This window comes from Labrus bergylta, chromosome 11, assembly GCF_963930695.1.
Source record: "Labrus bergylta chromosome 11, fLabBer1.1, whole genome shotgun sequence".
NCBI lineage: Eukaryota > Metazoa > Chordata > Actinopteri > Labriformes > Labridae > Labrus > Labrus bergylta.
The window spans coordinates 1,634,421-1,655,583 of NC_089205.1; the positions used below are offsets into that span (position 1 = coordinate 1,634,421).

Sequence of the window (21,163 nt, forward strand, 5' to 3'; positions counted from 1 at the left end):
AAACAATCCTGTTTTACCAAGTCAAATTATTATATAGCCAAGAGTTGTTGGCAGGTTGTTTGCTTGTCTGTTTGTAACGGGCTGTATATTTGCACTAAAAAACTATTGCATGGAACCTACTGGGTGATTGCTTTTGCTATATAATAAGCTTGAAAACAACATCATGCAAAAGTAAATGTTCTAGGGCTTAGAAACACCTTTTGGTCAAAATAAAAGATAATTTGTTGAGCTTCATGGGCTATTGAATTACTGGTCACTTTCTGAAAATGGATCTTCTTATTCCTAAATCTAAACTTTGATTTGATGATTTCAATTTCTATACACAAACTTTCTCCCACAGTCTCAAGATGTTCTTTTGCTGAATTGATTTCTACAAATAGACTCAACAATTAGAGCATAAATGGTTGCCAGCCCCTATACTGTTTATAGTAGCCATATGATCGAGTCTATGACCTGTTCAGGGTGTACCCCATATCTTGACCGATGTCAGCTGGGAATGGCTCAAGATCCCCCTGGGACCCTCAATTAATATTGGTGATGGATGGATGGCTAGATGGATGGATGGATGGATGGATGGATGAAGGATGGATGGATAGATGGTAGGAATGATGGATAGATGGATGGATGGATGGATGGATGAAGGATGGATAGATGAAGGATGGATAGATGGTAGGACTGATGGACAGGTGGATGGATGGATGAAGGATGGATAGATGTAGGACTGATGGACAGATGGACAGATGGATGGATGGATGGATGGATGGATAGATGGATGATGGATGAAAAGGTGGATGGATGGATGGATGGATGGATAGATGGTAGGACTGACGGACGGACAGATGGATGGATGGATGGATGGATAGATGGATGGATGATGGATGAAAGTTTAAAAAACTGTAGCCACTGTTTATTTTGTCTGGAAAATAAGATATAAAAACATGTAAAACATTGTGTTTTTGATAATAACAGCATATTGGTCCTGAGGTTATAATTATAATGGCTCTCATTCCTCCAGCCAGAGAAGAGTTAATCAAGTTGTTTGCAGTGTGAAAAGTAAAGGTATATCTGCTGCCTGCTGTAGGAGTAAGAAAACAAACCGTACTGAAACTTATCCCTCTGACAGATGCAGAAGTGTCAAACTATCATTTGTAGCTATCTAAGGATTTGCCCTTGAATCACAGATGTCAGACGGCTGTTTGTTGATCTGTCTGAGTCGCTTGTATGCTGAGCACCCTGTCCAACTGATGGCCTAATTCAATGTAAATACAGTTCCTCCTCAGCCTCCCTGCTGTTGCCAAGGACAGCTGTTCTACAGAAACACTTGGCCTCCTGCCACTCCCCTCTGAGCTTTGGAAAACTCTACAAGCTATTTTTTTTCCACCATGAAACCATTAAAGGATGGCTTTGGCTGTCGTCAATGTCAGTTATTTATTTAGGTTTTTTTAAATTAATTTGATAGTGGTCAAATTGGACTTGTGTTCTTGTGTTTAAACGAACTACCAGCATGGAGCATCAACCCTTATCTGTGTAGGAACGGCTAATAAAATATAAATATAAAATATGTGTAAAGTAAACTGGTGAAAAAATCATACATAATTGGGGAATGTTTTTTTTTCTTTTGGGGTTCTTGTTTTTTTACACAAATTCTTTAACAATGAGTTTATAATGGAGGTGAAAAACTAAATAAAAGGAAGACAAAAACTATCACCAGAAGGTGTATAAAGTTCATCTGAATTAAACTCTTACAGGAGGGTTTTTTAAGATAGGCTTAAGATTGGATTCTAAGATAGAATAGAATCCAATTCTCCCTCAATAGATGCGGGTAATTATTATCTTGTGTTGAGCTTAGTGTTAGTCATTCATGAACACATTAATGTTTATTGGTGAAGTGTAAAATTGATTTATGTTAAAACCATTAAAATGAACAAAGCCATGATTCAAAAATACAGTTTTAACGAAACTCAAACAAAGCTATGATATTTGAAAGGCATGATGTTTCTAAGTTGAATATAACATTATGTCAAGGGAGTGTGGTGAACACATAAAGTAGCATGTGTGCACACAAAGCTTATGCTGCCAAGGGACTACCTCATAACCACACACCCATTTGACATCATTTCCTACATAATGGAGAAGTAAATATGACAACGACCATCAAACTGGCCACATTCTGCGCTACACCCGTCTGTACAAACACTATGTGAAGGACGCAATCAGTCCTCGCCTCAACACTTTGAAACCTTTACTTCTTTAATTTGCTGGCACTCAGATCGTAATTACTCTGATTTCCACAGATTCCCACAAGTGTTTTGCTCCATTCATTGGTGGAAATGGGGCCAGAGCAACTTTACCATCCATCAGTCATGAAAAGAACCTGCGGGGGTCTTCAGGCCACACACTCGACCTCAAGTAATGATATAGCCCAAGGCTGTAGACACAGGGAGGCTATAACAGAGGCTGTTACTGGGACCGTATCCTCTATGTATCACTTTAATGTTTTTCATAACCATCACATACAAGCTAGAGCCATTCATCCACACCACAGAGGGTTTATTGTAGAGGTGTCTGCTTCATAGACACATATGAGTCAGGCATTTTGGAATATATTAACACACTGCAATGTTCTGTGTATACTCAGTGTTTTCTTGGTTTAAAAAAAAAAAACATGCATTTTACTCTTTGGTATGCATCTCAGAGAAACAGAGTAATTGTGTCTGACACAGTCCTGACACTACCGTTTTCCATTATCACTCTGTTGTGCTTCTTTCCTGGTAAGTGTGTGCCTTTAGGCTATCCTACAAGACATGAAAATCACAGTTGTGCTGTAGTGTATAACACTGTGGACTGATTTCAGAAAGATTTCAACAACTACTTTTTTTGTACTTAAGAGGAATTACAAATGATGGTGATTTTTTCAGACACTGGGTGTATTTATCTTTCTTTCACTGATTTTAAGAACACACCGAGCTGGCATGTATCTTGGAAGGTTTGTGAGATGTGGGCAGAACGTTGTTGTAAATGTCAGCCTTTCTCAGTGATAAGTCACAGATTGCATATTGGATCAGTTTGACCAAAAATGGAAGAAAAAAAAAAAAAGAAAGAAGAAGAAAAGACTGGTGACAGTATGTGAAGATTATAAAAATGTAATGATCCTAAAATACCTCAAGGAAATAAGTCTGTGTCTTGCACACTAAGAACCCCTCAGTGATGCTTACTGTGGAATATTTTAATTTTCAAATAGATACTGAGATACTGATCCGACCTGTGGCTCCTTTTCTGCATGTCTGATTTCTGACTCTATCCACAGTCAAATTAAGGCCACCAAAATAAAACTTAAAAATAGATTTGTTGGGTATTTCATGGAAAGGAAATCGGAGGATTTCCTTTATGGATAAAAATAAAAGGAGTTTTATCCACCAATGTGTAATAAACCCGCAAGGTAGAGCTTGCCTTAAATAGTAGAAAAACATTCTCTGGATGTAAGAACATCACTTAAAAGTCTGTCTGACCATTAGATATCAATGGACCCCCAGTGAGGCCAGAGGGGCCTGCCCACCGGGCCTGGCTCCAGCACCGGCAGCAGATCGAGGCCCCTTCCATCTGTTGCCCTTGTCCTGGGAGTGTGTGTGTGTGTGTGTGTGTATATATGCTGGCCTACTCAGATCCCATCTCTATCATCTGCTGAACTCCAATGCCTCTCTTTTTTTTCCTCTTTATTAGGCCTGAAAAGAAACACCAGATGGCTTGTGGGAGAAAAAAAAGAAATCATACTCCTCCAAAAGGGAAAGAGGCACCACCCACAGCCATGGTGGAGCTCTGAAAGATTTAAGACATGCAAGGCATACTTCAAACACACAGCACACACAAATACATGAGGACCTCATTGGTTCTCGCTTGAATTGTACCAACAGCAGTATATCCTCAGAAAAGAGTGACGGGAGAAAGGTAAATCAGTCAATCAAGTCTTTAGATGGATTCTTGATATATTGACCCAACACACATGACCTTGACTCGGAGGCTGAGGTATGTCAGGACAGGCTCTGTGTGTAATCATGCTCTGTTTGCAAACTGAATAGTCAAGTCAGGTTTATTTATAGTCCCTTTACACAAGCATATTTCAAAGGATTCATATATCAAACCCTCTGCAGCTCACACTGATGGCTCATTTGGAACCTGCGGTTCACCTTACCTGTAGAAGAAGAGTATGCAAATGCCAAACAGAATGGAGCCAAGTTGACATTGGATTCCCTGACCCTTTTTTGAAACAGTGGTAAAGGAATAGTGAGACATTTTTTTTTTTAAATGATTCACTTTGTGACAAAGAGCTGGGTGATATGATCTCATATTTATTGCTACTGTGACAACACAGCTTCAGCCAGCTACTGCTTGGCCAAGCTTAATGCAAGGAAGAGAAACAGGGAGAAATAGTTATCTTGGCTGACTACATGATGCACACACATTACACATTCCAATCTGCACATTTCACTTTGACACCCTGGACACTTTACACTGTTTACATTATTCTATAGTTTGTATATTCAAATATTTCTTTTTTTAATTTTACATTATATTTCTATATTACTGTATTTATGTGTATTAGTAATTTGAGTGTTTATTGCATGGCCTTGCGGAACAGTCTTTACATTTCACTGCACATCTGTATGAGCATGTGACAAATAAAAATCTTGAATCTTGAATCTTGAATCTAGCCCTGTCTGAAGGCTAAAATATCTATCAGCAACTATTAAACTCTCTGGCTGATTTTATGGTTGGTTGGTCCCTGCAGGCGTTTCATCCTTACAATGCTTCATAAATCAATAAAACAAGGTTTACTGAGGGAATCTGAATACACTGACAGTTTGATGTGCTGAAACTTAATATAAAGGAGGCAATGGGCTGAATTCTTTGCTGTATAAATCTAAACTAAATCCTCTAAAGCAATTTATATTACAGTTCATAATAACAACAATGGTGAGTCGTCCTCCACCGTGCACTGATTTTGGCTTCAAAGTGCATAAGCAGCAGAAAAAACACACATGCAGCAGCAGTCTCCTTTTTTAGATGCAACACCTTTTTTTTCCTCCACATGATGATGCCATTCTGAAACACTCATCCTTTCCAGTAAATCGTTCCGTCAAACATCCCTGTCACACTCTCATGTTTTTTTGATTCAGCAACTTAAAGTCATGAGAGTACAAGCCGACCGATGGACTCTGAGCTCAAAATATCGAATGGCACTTTGCAGTGAAATGTAGCATGCAGTTGTTAGATCATCTGATGGCTCTTCCTCAGGTTATCCAGGCTTACAGTCACACACACACCACCATGTTAGCAGCTGCACTCTAACAGTAACTCAGAGATTTCAATTCCATCTTGGCTGCTGCATGCTTTTTTTTTCAATCATATTGTAAGTGCAAAAAGGAAAAGATTGTCTGGGGTGTTTGATATGTTGGACATAATTAAAACACAAATGTGTCAGTGTGAGTGTGTTCATGTCCATGCATGTGGCACACTTTGGGGAATGATGTATTTTCTCTGCTTGTACTCCTGGTCTTATTATTTATGCTTGTTCTGTGGGTCCTTCTCCTCTCCACTCTCTGCCCTACAGCTCAGCTCCTCACACAGAGCCATTTCTTGGTCTCCAGCCTCGGAGGAGGTGAGCTGGCCGAGGTGATGCTTTTTTTGATCCTCACACCAGACGCTGTCTCACCTCGGCAGCAGACAGGCTTTTTATTCAGTGACGCCTGAAATTAGATGTTGGACTTTTTTGGAAGGAGATGTGGTGCTGGAATGGGCATTGGGGGTATAGTCCCTGCCAATCACTGGAGCTATGTATGTTAGCGTCTACAGATACTTATCCTCTATATACATGGACTCTTCTCTCATCCAGAAAATCACAACTTTTGTGCAAAATTTTGTTCATTCCACCCAATTTCTGCAATATGTTTCTGCATGTTTGATATTTCTTCAGCCAGTCATGCATAGAGGGAATGCTTTATCCGTGACACAATTGCAGCTCTTCCAGAATTAATTCACTGCTGCCAAAACCAACATATGCTCTTGTCATACAGTGATTCTGTGTACGACCAAGCTGTTGTCTTTAAATGTATTTATCAGGGATGAAGGATCTGTACAGTAAGGCCATGTGTGCATCTTCAATCCACACAAAAAAACACCGTCATGGAGCATGTTACTTCTGCCTAACTGTCTGTGCAGTTATCTTTCTCTCTTTCTGTCTTTGACTACATCTCCTCATCCACCACCCTAGCTCTAAGCAACCCCCCCCTTCCATCCCTCTCTCTCCCCCTCTCTCTCCCCTCAGTGCTGCAGCCCACCCTGCTCGAGCTTTAATGGTACATGCCATTAGAAAGCCCATCTCTGAAGGGGAGGAGGGGAGGGTGGTCTCAATCTCAAGCTAAGAGGCTACTTTAGTCTCCGACATAAGCACATTCACAGATGTCGCTGCACGTGTAGAGGCGTCTCACCCGTCACGACGGAGCTCCGTTATTCCCACGGAATAAGAGAAGCAGATAGGTGCAAATAAAGGATAAGGAGGGGGGGAAGCGGAGCTGGAGAAAGATAAGGTGTGAAGACAGGAACCGCGGAGGAAAAAACACACATCGATGCCACACTGACGTCTCCCCCTCACGCGCCTGTTTTGGTGTGAGCGCGAGAAGAGGAGAGAGGAAAAGGGAGGAAAATAAATCCTGGGAGCCTGATTCCTTCATATGCTTTGCATCCCGGTTTTTTTTTTTTCGTTTACTCCCATCATCCAAGGTATGAAGGCCGGTGTCTACTGGCAAGGCAAAATAAAAGAAGAGGATGCTTTGACTGCTGCCTCTCTGTCAACAAGGGTCACGGAAGAAGAAGAAGAAGAAGTAGTCAGGGACAACACACAGCGGGGACAAAACTAGGATTTCTGCCGCATGCGCTGGGAATAGGAGTCTCACACCGAAGTCTCTGAATGAGGTAAAAATAATGATACCACTTTATCCTCCCCTTTTCTTCTAAACAATTGACGCAGACGAGGTTAGATATACTTCTTTGAGGCACTTGAAAGCACGCAGATAGGCTTGACAGGAATGAGCCAATTTCCATGCTGATCAGGTTTGGAACAGCAGTGGGGAGATTGCCATCTTTGTCCCTGGGTCGCTGTGAACAGCAGCACAGTGGAATTGAGGGGGGGGATCTATGCATGTTGCACGCTGCAGAGAGAGAGGCAGTCACGGCTGAGACTAGAAAGAAGAGTCAGTGATGAAAAGAATTACTGATAATCCTCATGATGAGCATTTGGGTGATGAGCTAGCAGAGGGGCACGGAGGAGATTTTCTCTCCACTGGCCAGCAAAGCTGCAGCTCAAGGTTCATTTACAATTACAATTCAGTGGGTTTATCTAAGAGTGATGATTAAATTCACTTTTTTTAGAGGAGCTTATGTGGTGCACATGAGCAAAAAAAAATCCTGCAAAAGAAATACAAAAAAATGAAGAGTCAAAAAGGGGCGGCTGGTGGAGCAAAATGCAGTGCTTGTTTCAAAAAGTCTGACAGAACACTTTCAGTGGTGACCCCAGGGAGCCTTACACTAGCTTCCAGACAGAAAATAACAACTTGTCCAAATAAGCTTACAAAAAAGGGGCATAGCCTGGAGAAAAGGAAAGCTTGAAGTTGAAGTTAAGTGGGCTATAAGTTCTCATTTCTGACACCTTGCTTAAACCCCTGGCTCCAGGTGAAAAGATGCAGTGGTAGTGCAGGTTCTCTTGACACACAGCACAGGTGCAGAAGCAGATTTAATCACTCGCTCTGGAAAGAATAAACAACAGTGCTTTATCTCAACCCATGTTCCATTTCTGTCTATCGATGACACATCGTTGGCATGTTTTTTGTACTGTTATGATCATTTATTGTGTACAAGGTATAACTATAATGACACTGAAATAATCCTCCTCCAGTCTTCATGTGAAACTTGCATTGGTAATATGAACACTGCAGTTTCAGTGCCTCCCAGTTTAGTCACTGTGGAACATCTTGTGCAGTTTGGTTAGATTAGTTCTGGGCTTCAGTCTTAAGTCCTTACTCATGTGTCAGGGCACATCAACCTGACTCTCCCTGGAAGTTCTTACTGGTGCAGTCACAGCACACTGACACCCATCATGACATCAGGCGTAGTGGGCAAATATGCTGTCACTTTATATTTTTAATTCAAGACACTGTGTCCAAGATTTAGTGCTTACAAAAAGACAAAAAATAACAGATTGTAACTTTGGCTAATATCGTTAGCATCATATTAATATTTATAATAAATATCTAGATTAAGTTGGTTAATAGGTATTTGGGTGTTTCCACAGAGCAGAATTGCAATGTGAGTATATATTATATAGGCTATATATAAACCTCTTAATACTTCACACCTGTGTTTATTTTAATACTCAGTTAAAAATGCAATAAACACATACAGACATATGTTTCTTACATGTCGACAGCAAAAACCTGGTGCCTGCTACTCAGCGCGTACACTTCACTTACATGAAATGAAGCCACGTGTGTTCACAGCTGTTTTACACACGGGTGTTAGCATGCTTCTTAACCGCTGCCCTCTCCGACCAAGTTTATATTTAGTTGTGGCTCACTTTAGCACCATCAGCAAATAGCAGCCAGAACTCATTTATGGACACTTGTCATTTCATTCTGTGTTCAAGGTTGCCCCCATTGCCTTGGCCATACAATACACAAAGTGCTGATGGGCCAGAAATACACACACTGACGGAGCTGAGACTCTGCCACTCATGAGTGTCTTCAGTATAACTACCAGTTTACACATTTACACTATAACATTTCTATTTAAATACTTTTTAAATTAGCTCTAATCCATTCATTTTTTGATGGCGATAACTGATAATTTTCCTGATCTTTCACTGCCATAATTCATAATTACCAAGTTTTAAATCCACAGTTGATAAGTTTATCATTTTTTCTATTATAACTTATTAGTTTTTATTGCGCTATTAAACTATTCTAATGTTTTATTAATTACAAAAAGCCCTTTTCATTGAAGAGTATAACAATATATTGTAGGAAGAGAACTGATGGGTTTTTGTAAAGAAGTGGAAGAAGGCACAAGTCTTTAATGTTCCTTTACAGTTACCATAAGAATGTGACAAAATGTATATTTGGAATTTATTAAGCAATGAACCTCACCAAACATTGCAGTTTTCAAGACAAAAAATATGTTTAAAATGCTTTATAACAACAATCCTTAGCATTTCCAAACACCATAGGTGGCAGTGATCTTTTCCCAGCTGTAATGTGGTACAGAATATGACCTTTAGGGAACCTTACAAGAAATGACATCAAGATATACATACCCATGCATATGGAACACGTGTATACATTATCTTGTAGGAACGCAGGTGTTGCATGTCCTCATGTGGAGTAAGCATGTTCATCACCGATCCCTTAGTGGCATTTCACACATCATTGCACAGTGTAATAATGAGCATGAAGCCCGACAAGACAGAGGGATCAGACTTTGCACAAATGAGAAGAAAGCTATGTAAAAAGACTGTAGAGGTTTTCAAACTGTGTGCAGCATGTGGGTGCATGTAAAGTATGCCTATCTACATTGAAAGCTCACAGATATAGGTTTTTGAACCGCACATCACTGGGCAATGTTTCATTTATTTTTGATGTCTGCTTAGTGCACGCTGTAGGTTTCTCTTTGAAGGTAAAGGAGCTTCTCTGCAGATTCAGTCATGGAGCTGTCTCAGCCTTAGGCAACAGAGGGGTGAAGCAGCACTCATGAGAATAAAGCTGTCATTTATACAATAGATACTTTATAGGTGAACGACCGACAGAATGAAGTATATCCAGTACAATATTTGCTAATACATATTTAAAATAATCATACACATACACACATGCTCACAGCTAAATACTCTGGTACATCCTGCTACGGAAATATTTCATTATGACACTCAAACTAATGAACCCCTCTGTGCTTTCATTATAATCATTGTGTGAAAAGAAAGCTGAACATGGATGGGGGTTTCAACAGCATCCTAGCAAGAAAAAAATAGTATAGCGATGTCGGGGGCCACATATTCCCTGACACATCTTCATAATAATACTGATTCCTAACACTGTCTCTAGGAGTAATGTGCAGTAGTCTGATGCTTCTGAGGCTCCTTCAGTCTGAATTCCATGACAACTGATCATTTCATGATGGAAGTCCCTGTTTCCACCAAGCGGTCCGGTTCAGTTCGGTACCCATTTATTGGTGTTTCCACCGTCAAAAGTTGGGAATGGTACCAAAATATGGGATCCGTACCGTCCTACTTTTTTGGTACCCTTCTGTTGGGGTGCCAAGGGTACCGACCCGACCCTAAAGGGTCCCTTTTGTTGACTGTGTCCTGTTCGTCTTTGTTGAACTTAATTAATAGCGGGCTACACTGTACTGAACCAAACCCGACCACTTGGTGGAAACGTGGCTATATATACAGTAAAACACACATTACCTCAAAAGATAAGAGCATAATGTTATTTTTATCAACAAACAGTGATCTGGGGTGGCTGTGACTCAGTATAGAATCAGTCGTTTCTCAGCAGGAAGGTTGGGGGTTCAATCCCCAGCTCCTACAGCCACATAACGATGTGTTCTTGAGCAAGACACTTGCTTGCACCCCAAATTGCTCCCGCTGCTCATCAGCAGAGTATTCATATGATTGGGATTAAGGTAATACTGATGGACACTAGCAGCCTGCCATTAGTGTGTGAACGGGTAGGTGTGACCTGCAGTGTAAAAGCGTTTTGTCTGAGTGCTATACAAGCTCAAGTCCATTCACCATTTACCATTTGGCATGCCCAAGTGTTGATTGTCTGACTCATGCCTAAAGAATCAAGATATAAAAAGTTAAGCTCAACAATGCATCGAAAGGGAAAATAAAGCTCTGTGTATCTGTTTCTGAGAAAAGCTGGAGTTGTAATATGACTACATTTGCAGAAACATTTTTTTTTTCCACTTCGAAAAGTTGTTGGATTTCCTGAAGCACATTATGTAGATCATTGCACTTTGCAATTCTCTTGTCACAAGTAAAACTCAGAGAACACATCCGGTTTTAAGTAACTAGAAACTTAAAAAATAAAATAATTAAAAGACAGCTTTGATTTAAGTATAATATATAATATTTTGTAAATAATTATGAAAATGAAAAACTTTTATCCTTTTTAACATGTTATTAGATATTGTTCTGATGGTAAAAGTACTTTAAGGTCAGCAAAATGATATCAAAGATTGGGAGTTAAACACTGAAGTTTAGAGGTAAGAGGTTTTAAATTGTGAAGTCTAAATGTTGTGAGAATAGGTGGTGGAATAGTTTGACATTTGGCTCACAGAGGTCTCTAAGGAAAGACTTAAAGCATATTGGGCACATGCCCTTTTTTAATGAACATCTAAGAAGCGAAGTTGCAGCAAGATGAAAACCCAGAACAATCTGTTGGGTGTAGCAGAAGTGCTTTTGTACCTCTGTGGATTATACTCTGTGGGATACTTAAAATCTGTCTGCCTGCCCATTAAGACAGCCACTATCCCGGCTCATTAATGTCCTACAGAGGAATTAGAATAAACTGTGCTCTACAGACCCTTGCTGGCAGAGGCTTTCTTTCTTCTCCCCAGCAGCTTGTCTCCCTCCAGGGACAGCAGTTGTTTCCTGAGGTGCATCAGAGCAACTTGGAAGTGACCAGCAACACAAAATAATTAGATGTTCAATTACTCCAAACTGTGCTAGCTGTTGAATTCCCTCTGACTTATTTCAGCAATTCTGGCAAAGGTCTATATATATATTATAGTTGCTCAGGACATCAACCTTCAGCTAAATGGGCTATGGGGTTTAAAAACCAGAGGATTATAGGTGGAGGATGGGAAGCTGTCCTTAAAGGCAGGGTTGGTCATTTCCTCCAGATCCACTTTTTAAGATTTTGATTGAAATTGTCTTTAGGTCCTGACAGACATTTATAACTCATGTTCTCTGAAAAAGGAACAAAGTAAATCCATCACCTGTAGCAGTTGTAAGCCTAAACGTCAACCAACGTTTGCCTCGAAGTACCAATCTGATGAACTAATCACACGCCTCCCTGTCTCCCTGCAAGCGCGTCACCGATGACAGTTTATACTGTGAGTTTACTTACCACTGAAGGAGACATGAGACAACATAGTTTCTACACAATGCAAGAGATGAGCTGAGGTCAGCTTCTGGAGCTTCTGGATGGGAAACTTCGGTAACAACAAGGGCCACATTCATTTAATTCTCAATGCCAGGGGGCCAAATTGTAGAATACAAAAAGGATTAAAGTCAATTATGTCTTAAATTTACCTCAACTTATACCAGTGATCAAATATTATTATGGACATATTTCTGCTTTTCATGATTTCATGGCAGATTTTGTAATGTTTTCTTGATGTTTCCAATTAATTGATATGTAAAAATTGACCTGAGGGCCACGTTGAGGGTTGATGGGGGTCCCACCAGTTGCCCACCTCTGGTGAAGACGGAGCACTGAGGGAAAGCTACTTTCAAAATCATGCTAGTTTTAGAAAATGACCAACACTGCCTTTAAAGAAGTGGCCTGTAATAAATATTATTAGGTTGCTATTTTTTCCCCAGATTGTGTTTTATAAAAGAGAGTTTTAAAGTGAATTTTGTGATAATATGAGGGTCTGCAAGGATCTATCAGAGGAAGCCATGTTTTACTGACCGATGTTTCTTTTTATAACCTTAAGTCAAACTGTGGGAGATATTTGTGAAATATCTTGTGTAAGAAATCAAAATAAATGTACTCATGCTAAGAGAGGAGATGCTTTTGGGTCAAACTTTTCCATCTGCGTAATGTGTCAATAAAAGCAGCAGCAGCCTCATTTCTGTCTCAGAAGGATTTTCTGGCAGGCTTGTAATGCTGTTTACTGTTTCAATCAGTAATGCTGCATGATTCAAATAAGTTGCTCTTTTTTCTTAATGACTTTTTTTGCTATAATCTCATTATGTGTATTTGTGGTAACCCATGTTCCCTGGGGGCAGTACTGCTGTGTTAGAAAAAAAGGAGGTATTAGGGACAGCTGGCAGCTGCGGTATCAGTTGTGTTCACATTTGTCAGGCCTGCTGGAGATTAGAAGACGGAGCAGAGATGCTACTGGAGGCGTGCAGCCTGTGCAGTCACAATGTGAACACTGAATGTATAGACACACAGACACAGACTCCCCCATACAGACATGCGCTCACACAAAGACGCTACACAGTCTACAATATCTACAGGCACAAACACTCAGCTCCTGACCCAGCCTTCGGGCTCTGCCTGCGCCCCCTTGTCAAACCATATTCTGCCAAACACAGGGAAGAAGAGAAGAAGAAAAGATTGGAGAACATTTCTTTTCTCTCCCCTATTTTCAGATAACTTCTTAAGTGTTATAACAGAAAACACAAAAGAGTGAACAGGGAGAACCCCGCTTTATTCTTTCATTGCAAAAGGAACATAACCCTGTGTGCAGCATGAGTGTTCAGCTGAGTAGTAGTGCAAGTAGCAGGGAGCTTGTACACTACAGTACATGTTGTGTCTTACAGTCTGAGGTCAGAAGATTGAGATGATTATTCCACATAATGACAGAGTGCTCCCCCTTTCATCACCCTGTCCACACAATGATGATGGGACCTGACAGTGATGATGATGATGCGCTGGGTGAGGTCTGTGTTGGTTAACAAGGCTAACACAGTATAAATAACACAAACACAAAGTCACAAATACGTGGTGACATATACGATCATGCACAATGAGAATGTATTTCTTAACATTTGAGGACCAGCGTATTGTTTGTCTGTGTTATCATCTTGTAGCAGATTGCAACCTATTGTTACCCACTCACCTGACCCGCCCTCCCCTTTTCAACGCCACAGAATCGACACTGTGATCCTACGCTCGTAAAAGGGTCTGTCTTTGTTTGGTTTTTGTCCACTCTGGACTTTTGTAGACACATGGCCAACAAGATAATGCAACTGTAGTTAAAAAAGGGCTCATTCAAATGACTTAAACTAGAACGTAACAAATTCTTATTACCAGGTTCTGATATGCTAATAAGACTTACAGATCTTTATATTCAAATTAAAGAATAGGTTGCAGATTGCAACATATCACTAACAGCCGCCTTCTTTAACCTTTCAAGCATGCAAGAGAACCTGCCTGTCTTTGTTTGGTTTGTCTACTCTGGACTACTGTAATAGCAAGATAACTCAACTAATCATCTCGTCCAAACCAACTAAACAAAAACGTATAGAAATTAGAATAAACTATATTTATAAAGCTTTTTCTAACACATGGTTACAAAGTGTAGTCATAGAGTAAGGACAGGTGGACGTACACACATAAAATACACAAATCCGCATACGTTTAAACACAGAAAGAATCTCAACAATTCTTATGGTGATTATATTCTAATTAGAGCCACAAGATTTGATTGTATTCTGGAACCAGAGCGCCCATAAATGGATTTTCCAAAGAAAACGATGTGAAGACTAAAAATGATGCATGTCAGTAACAACTATGCCCCCAGCCAATCACAGCATGTTTGGGGTGATAAAAAACACAGTAACCATGAGGTAGAGCAGCCGCATTAGACATACAGTTGCAGGAAAAAGTATGTGAACCCTTTGGAATTTCTTAGTTTTCTGATTAAATTGGTCATAAAATGTGTTCTGATCTTCATCTAAGTCTCAACAATAGACAAATACAGTCTGCTTAAACTAATACCACACAAACAATTATATGTTTTCATGTTTTTGTTGAACACAACATGTAAACATTCACAGTGCAGGGTGGAAAAAGTATGTGAACCCCTAGGCTAATGACTTCTCACAGAGCTAATTGGAGTCAGGAGTCAGCCAACCTGGAGTCCAATCAATGAGACCAGATTGGAGGTGTTGGTTAAAGCTGCCCTGCCCTATAAAAAACACTCCAGCTTTGAGTTTGCTATTCTCAAGAAGCATTGCCTGATGTGAACCATGCCAAGAAGACCTACGATTAAGAATTGTTGACTTACATAAAGCTGGAAAGGGTTACAAAAGACTCTCTAAAAGCCTTGATGTTCGTCAGTCCACGGTCAAACAAATTGTCTATAAATGGAGAAAGTTCAGCACGGTTGCTACTCTCCCTAGAAGTGGCCGTCCTGTAAAGATGACTGCAAGAGCTCAGCTAAAGACTTACACAAATCTCTGGCACATGCTAACATCTCTGTTGACGAATCTACGATACGTAAAACACTAAACAAGAATGGAGTTCATGGGAGGACACCATGGAGAAAGCCACTGCTGTGCAAGAAAAACATTGCTGCACGCTTGATGTTTGTAGAAGAGGACCTGGATGTTCCACAGCACTACCGGCAAAACACCCTGTGGACAGATGAAACCAAAGTTGAGTTGTTGGGAAGGAACACACAACACTCTGTGTGGAGAAAAAAGGCACAGCACACCAACATCAAAACCTCATCCCAACTGTGAAGTATGGTGGAGGGGGCCTCAGAGTTTGGCGCTGCTTTGCTGCATCAGGGCCTGGACAGATTGCTATCATCGACGGAAAAATGAATTCCCAAGTTCACCAAGGCAGGAAAACTTAAGGCCATCTGTCCACCAACTGAAGCTCAACAGAAGATGGGTGATGCAACAGGACAACGACCCAAAGCACAGAAGTAAATCAACAAGAGAGCAATTCACACCAGACATCCCACGAATATTGCTGAACTGAAAAAGTTTTGTAAAGGTCCAAAATTCCTCCTGACCGTTGTGCAGGTCTGATCTGCAACTACAGGAAATGTTTGGTTGAGGTTATTGCTGCCAAAGGAGGGTCAACCAGTTATTAAATCCAAGGGTTCACATACTTTTTCCACCCTGCACTGTGAATGTTTACATGTTGTGTTCAACAAAAACATAAAAAAAACCATATAATTGTTTGTGTGGTATTAGTTTAAGCAGACTGTGTTTGCCTATTGTTGAGACTTAGATGAAGATCAGAACACATTTTAAACTAGGAAATTCCGAAGGGTTCACATACTTTTTCCTGCACCTGTATGCTCATAATGCATACAGTGTTCATGGGATTAGATTATAGACCTATGTGGGAAAACTTTACCAAACTTGTCATTTTCAACCTGAAGTTAATTAGAGATATCTTGCCCTTCTGAAGTATTTGGGTCCGTTCACAGCTGAGACAACCAAACATGAGTGGTTTTGGCAGTTAATCTCCAATATGAGCTTTTATGCTTTTCTTGTCTGTGTGATAAACATCCAGTTCCTTCCAGGGCTGGCTGCTGTAATTACTCACAGATTAGACAACAGCAATGGCAAACACACGACACAAAAGCAAAAAGTCCTGGTTTTCAGGCACAAACAAGCTCTCTCAATTACCCTCTTGAGAAAATCCCACAGGCTTTGTTGTAAATCCCCCAGCTTGAAGAAGAACTGTAAGTGTCTGTCCGCCTCTGCAGGGGGAACTGATCGCTTGTGAACATGCTGGGAGATTATTTGGTCATTGACTGTACTGAGAAACTTCTCAAAGACAAACTAGATTACTATTGCGTAATGTTGCTTGATGCACACATGTATCTACATCAACTAGGTGCAAGAGCAGTAGACATCAGTGTACCATATAGTCAATCTGATAAATAGGTTAAAGATGATAAAAAGAAAAGGTGAAAAAACTGCAAACGTGCAGCAGAAACTCTCTGAGTACTTAGATCAGTGTGTTGTCCTTTAATCCCCCTAAGATGTAAGTGATTATCACAGAAGTTAACATACAAAACAAACTGATCAGCATTTAAGATCAACAACTCAACTCATAAACATTGATTTACAAAATAGCAAAAGTGGTAATAGGAGTTGAATGGAAAGCAGAGGGACATGGGACATACTAAGAATATATATATATATTTTTTTTTTCATCCTGCAGTGAATGTTACAGAAGAGTTTGAGGGCCACTGAAAACATTAGTTCTGACTTTAATCTCATAATTCAGTGATTAAAGTCACACAGTGTCCAAACAGCAGGTGAGCTTTGGATGTCTTGCCGCATCGCGCATGAACGCCGGCTCGCTATCCACACTGCATATAGAATTCTCCGCTCTGTGCATTTCAGTTTCCCTTTACAAACAGTTTGATATCTCGTGTTTTTCTGTTGCAGGTGGACAAGCGGAAGTATGGTCCTTTGTAATGATGATCTGATGACTCAAATCACAAAACTCAGAGGCTCAAAAAAAGTTTTTTCACAGATGTTGTGGACAAAAGTCAAAGCACAACTTTTCAATGAAGGATGTGGATATTATTAATGCACAGTAATCTCCACTTTTTAAAAGAAGCTCGGTTGAGTGAGAAAAGCGGGTGCCGGTGCCATGGAGAGGCCCCTCCTTCCTCTGACGTCTGAGCCAGTGACAGAGAGGAAAATAGAGGCGGGTCATTGGCTGCCTCAAGACGCTTTGTGCTGCGTTGCTTCAGGCAGTTAGGACAGTCCAATAGGAAACAAGTCTTTTACTCTTTACATCATCTGCCCAGCGACAACAGAGGGAAATTAGCTAGTTAGCTAAATCTGGTACAAAGCATCTCTTCTCTTCTGAGACTAATGTTGTTGTTTTTTGGTTCAGATAAACTAATAAACTAATCTAAATAGAATCAAGCTGATTTTGTTGTTGACGCTGGCTCGTGTTTTGTGCAGTTAGAATTACGAGAAAAAGTCAGAACTAACATTGGACACAGACGTGTCGTTGCTGTAAAGAGCTGCATCTTTGCCTTCATTATGCAAATGAAGACGCGATCTAAAGAAGACAGCTTGGCTCATTATTAAGCAGAGCCTCGGTGTGTATCGGGAATCCATTGTCACTGCTAATGATGCTACCAAGGTGTAAGAATTAATCATCAGACTCAATCTCATGTCTGTTGAACTTAATAGAGGACAGATGAGGTGTTTCAGTGGAGCTGACAAATAGGACCTTTGTCATTGAGACATAAAGGATGTCTGCAAGCTGGATGGAAATTACTTGTTATTTTAAAGATGTTCAGTAACATTTTGAAAGATACAGTACATCACATTTCCATCATTTGGTCTTGCCATGTCACAGTTGGAGAAAGTCATTGTCTCATTTGAGGACACACTAATCATTAAAATGTGTTCCAGACCCAAAAAGGCACAGACACACATGGGTGTGACTCACTAAAGAAGCTGAAATGATCTTCTCCATTGGCAGTCCTTTGTGTTTTGTATCAGGATTTTTAGGAAACAATAAATGTCGGCTACTGAGTGCTTTGCTTGAGATGTTCATGAGATGTTCATGGTTTGTAGTAGAGTGACGGAGCCAGCTGTATCTGCATACCTCCTACCACTGCATCTCACTGAGACCAAACCTTAATTTGCTCTGGACCTCTATAAAAAGCTGATGATTGCAAAATAATAAAGAAATGCCTGGGTGAGTGATTTTCTAGATCTGGGACCAATCAGATTTACTAATCTATCCCACAAAAACACTATTGAAACCATTTATTTTTCTTTTTACCACAGATTCTGTATGTGCTGAACTCATTTTCTTCCACGGTGCAATCATCCTGGTTACTCAGTATGAAATAGGATTGGCACAGAGAGGGCTGTCTAGTAAAGGTAATGTTGGCAGCTGTTATGACTGTTTTGACTGAGTAAGATGGATAAACACTAATTTGCAGCAGGGCATTACTCTAAATTAAATACTAATAAATGAGTTCCTTGTGTGATATATTTTGTACTTCCAGACCGACATAGCTCAAGTAGGTCAAATAGAGAAAGAACAGCGTGAGTGCGGGGAGAGGCCTTAATTCATATTCCCCTTCAGTGGTATAGTATGTCTTGTATTAAATTGTAATGCTGGGAGGTATTAAATAGAATTGTGTGGACGTTTTAACACTTCAAGGTGTGTGACAGACGGGGGGTGACGGGGAGAAGAAATGAAATGTGTAAAAGAAGCCTCTGCAGCGTTTCTGAAGTTCAGAGCTGTCACACGGTGTCATGCGTCACACTGAGGAGTGAGAGATGACAAGCCTCAGCTAGCCTGTTGTTATTGTTCCTGTCATTGCTTGCATGACATTTCATGTGCAGAAGGCGCCAATAATGTCTCACTCACAGTGTTACATCTCTGAATCACACAAAGCTCAAGGGGTGATGAGGGCAAAGCGTCCATGTTTCTCTTGTGAATGCGGAGATGTTTGCTCCCTATATAGCAAAAAGAAATGACACACAAAATGTTTTCTCCAACATTCCCCATTCATGATCCTCCTTCAGCACCTGAGGAGGGGAAACCTTCCTTTGATGTAGCCAACTCATTTCCAAAATGGATTTGATGTCAAAAGTTTTAAAGACAAGGTGACCTGTTTGAGTATGTACTGTGCACATTTTATCGCCTTCCTGCTTTCTGCTCGTTTTTAATTACTCCCTTTGTAAGAGGAATGAGCTGCGAGCCTGACCTGCCTTGCACCCGCATTCATTTTCTGAGCTTTCCTTGCTATGAGAATTAATTACCGGGAACAAACTGTAAAATTCAGATCCAAAATAAAGAGCTTAAGCTGCTCATGCTCATAATCATTATTGTAATCTTTTTTTTACAAGGGTTATGTCTATGTAGAAAGGAAGACTGGCAAGTCTGGAATATGATGGACTTCAACAGATTTTAATATGTTCTTCATTTTTATTTCTGAACATGATTTAATGTAAACCAGCAGGTTTGATGTGCTGTTTCTAAACAGTCCTGGAGGCTGCAGCTTGATGCCCCCTCAGGCAGCATTTACTGAGCGTCAGTAACATCCAGCTACAGATATGATGAATATTAACACTATAAAATATGTGGGAATTATTAGAGCAGAAGATAAGCATTCAATGTGGGTAATACCTAGCTGTAGACAATTGGAGTGTTTTGATGATTCTCAACTTGAATTCCATTTTCATATTAAGAAAAATCATTTAGCTCGTTGATTGGGTTCCTTCTTGAGGCACTGTCATAACAACCATTAATTTATGTATGATAAATATAAAGGCTAAACGACCTTTATGACACTAAGTGCTATCTTAATAGTTACCATGTGCCATCAAAAGGGTTCAAGATGACTCTTTTTTTACATGACTAGTCCTTCTGTTTTGCCATCACTTGTGGAATTAATACTAGCGTTTGGTTAAAAAAACACAACAACATTTCTATCAGCTGTTGACACAGAGTGTCATTTCTCTCTTAGATTGTACAGACTCAGTCGGGTCTAAATGTCTCCCCTTTTAACTCTAGTTAACTTTGAGAGATTTCAACGAGAGCGAATATTCAGAGACACTTGTTGGCAATCAGAAAAAAAACAAAGTGGTCGTTTCCTTTAATTCCCCCTAGATATTTTTGACAGTGGAATAGTTATTTACCCAGGGGGCTTGTGATGCGAGTGTGTGATGGGGGTAGTTTGTCATAAGTGATCAAAGTGGCTCAGGGAAATTGGCAAAGGCAGCGTGCATCTTCTGCTCACCCAGAGGCAGATTCCCTACTTGGCTAGCAGCAGTTTTGATGGTGTCCCGTGCTCTTATTTCTGTCATTGTGATGTGACTCACGAGTGCAACAAAGTCTAGAACAAGTGCAGTTACTACCCTGTAAAGTGCAGGGAGTCGGATCTTAGTTCAAGGTTGTGGTCTAATGTGGACCATAAAACCAAAAAGCAATCAGATCATTTTAACAGTGCAGAGACGGGAACATTGAAATTACCTTATTGAGTTAAGTTGAAGAGTTTTGGTGAAAAGATTGGAGACTTCTTAGTAATGAATAGACAGACTGGTGTGTGTATTTGTGAACATTTTCATGCATATGTGTTTTTTGTCCATTGCCTGAATAGACACCACACTTAGCATTATTGAAACAGCATCATTTGAGTGAATGCCGAGAGGCTGGGCCGACTACCATGTGACTCAGTCATCACTGAAGATAACTGTAGACAGAACAATGTTCACACTGAGGATAAGAGTGCAGTTATAATTCGCAGTGGGTTTGAGGCCCGAAACAAATGCCCTTGTGTGATTGATTACACGCTACAAGCTAATGAGATAAACAGAGCCGTAATCGATTCAGTCGGGGAGGGAATCATGCCAGAGGGGCAT

At 40.3% G+C, this 21,163-nt stretch overlaps 1 protein-coding gene across 5 annotated transcripts in view; it reads left to right on the forward strand.

The window, feature by feature from the left end:
* The first annotated feature begins 6,375 nt into the window (after positions 1-6,375).
* Positions 6,376-21,163, forward strand: part of b3gat1a (beta-1,3-glucuronyltransferase 1 (glucuronosyltransferase P) a) — a 76,889-nt gene continuing 62,101 nt past the window's right edge. For 3 of the 5 annotated variants that reach the window (XM_020649044.3, XM_020649047.3, XM_020649046.3), the window contains exon 1: positions 6,377-6,969. The gene's annotated coding sequence lies outside the window, so the exon portion shown is untranslated. Of the gene's footprint in view, positions 6,970-21,163 lie in introns of all 5 variants that reach the window. The other 2 variants (XM_020649045.3, XM_020649048.3) reach the window with 2 other exon arrangements.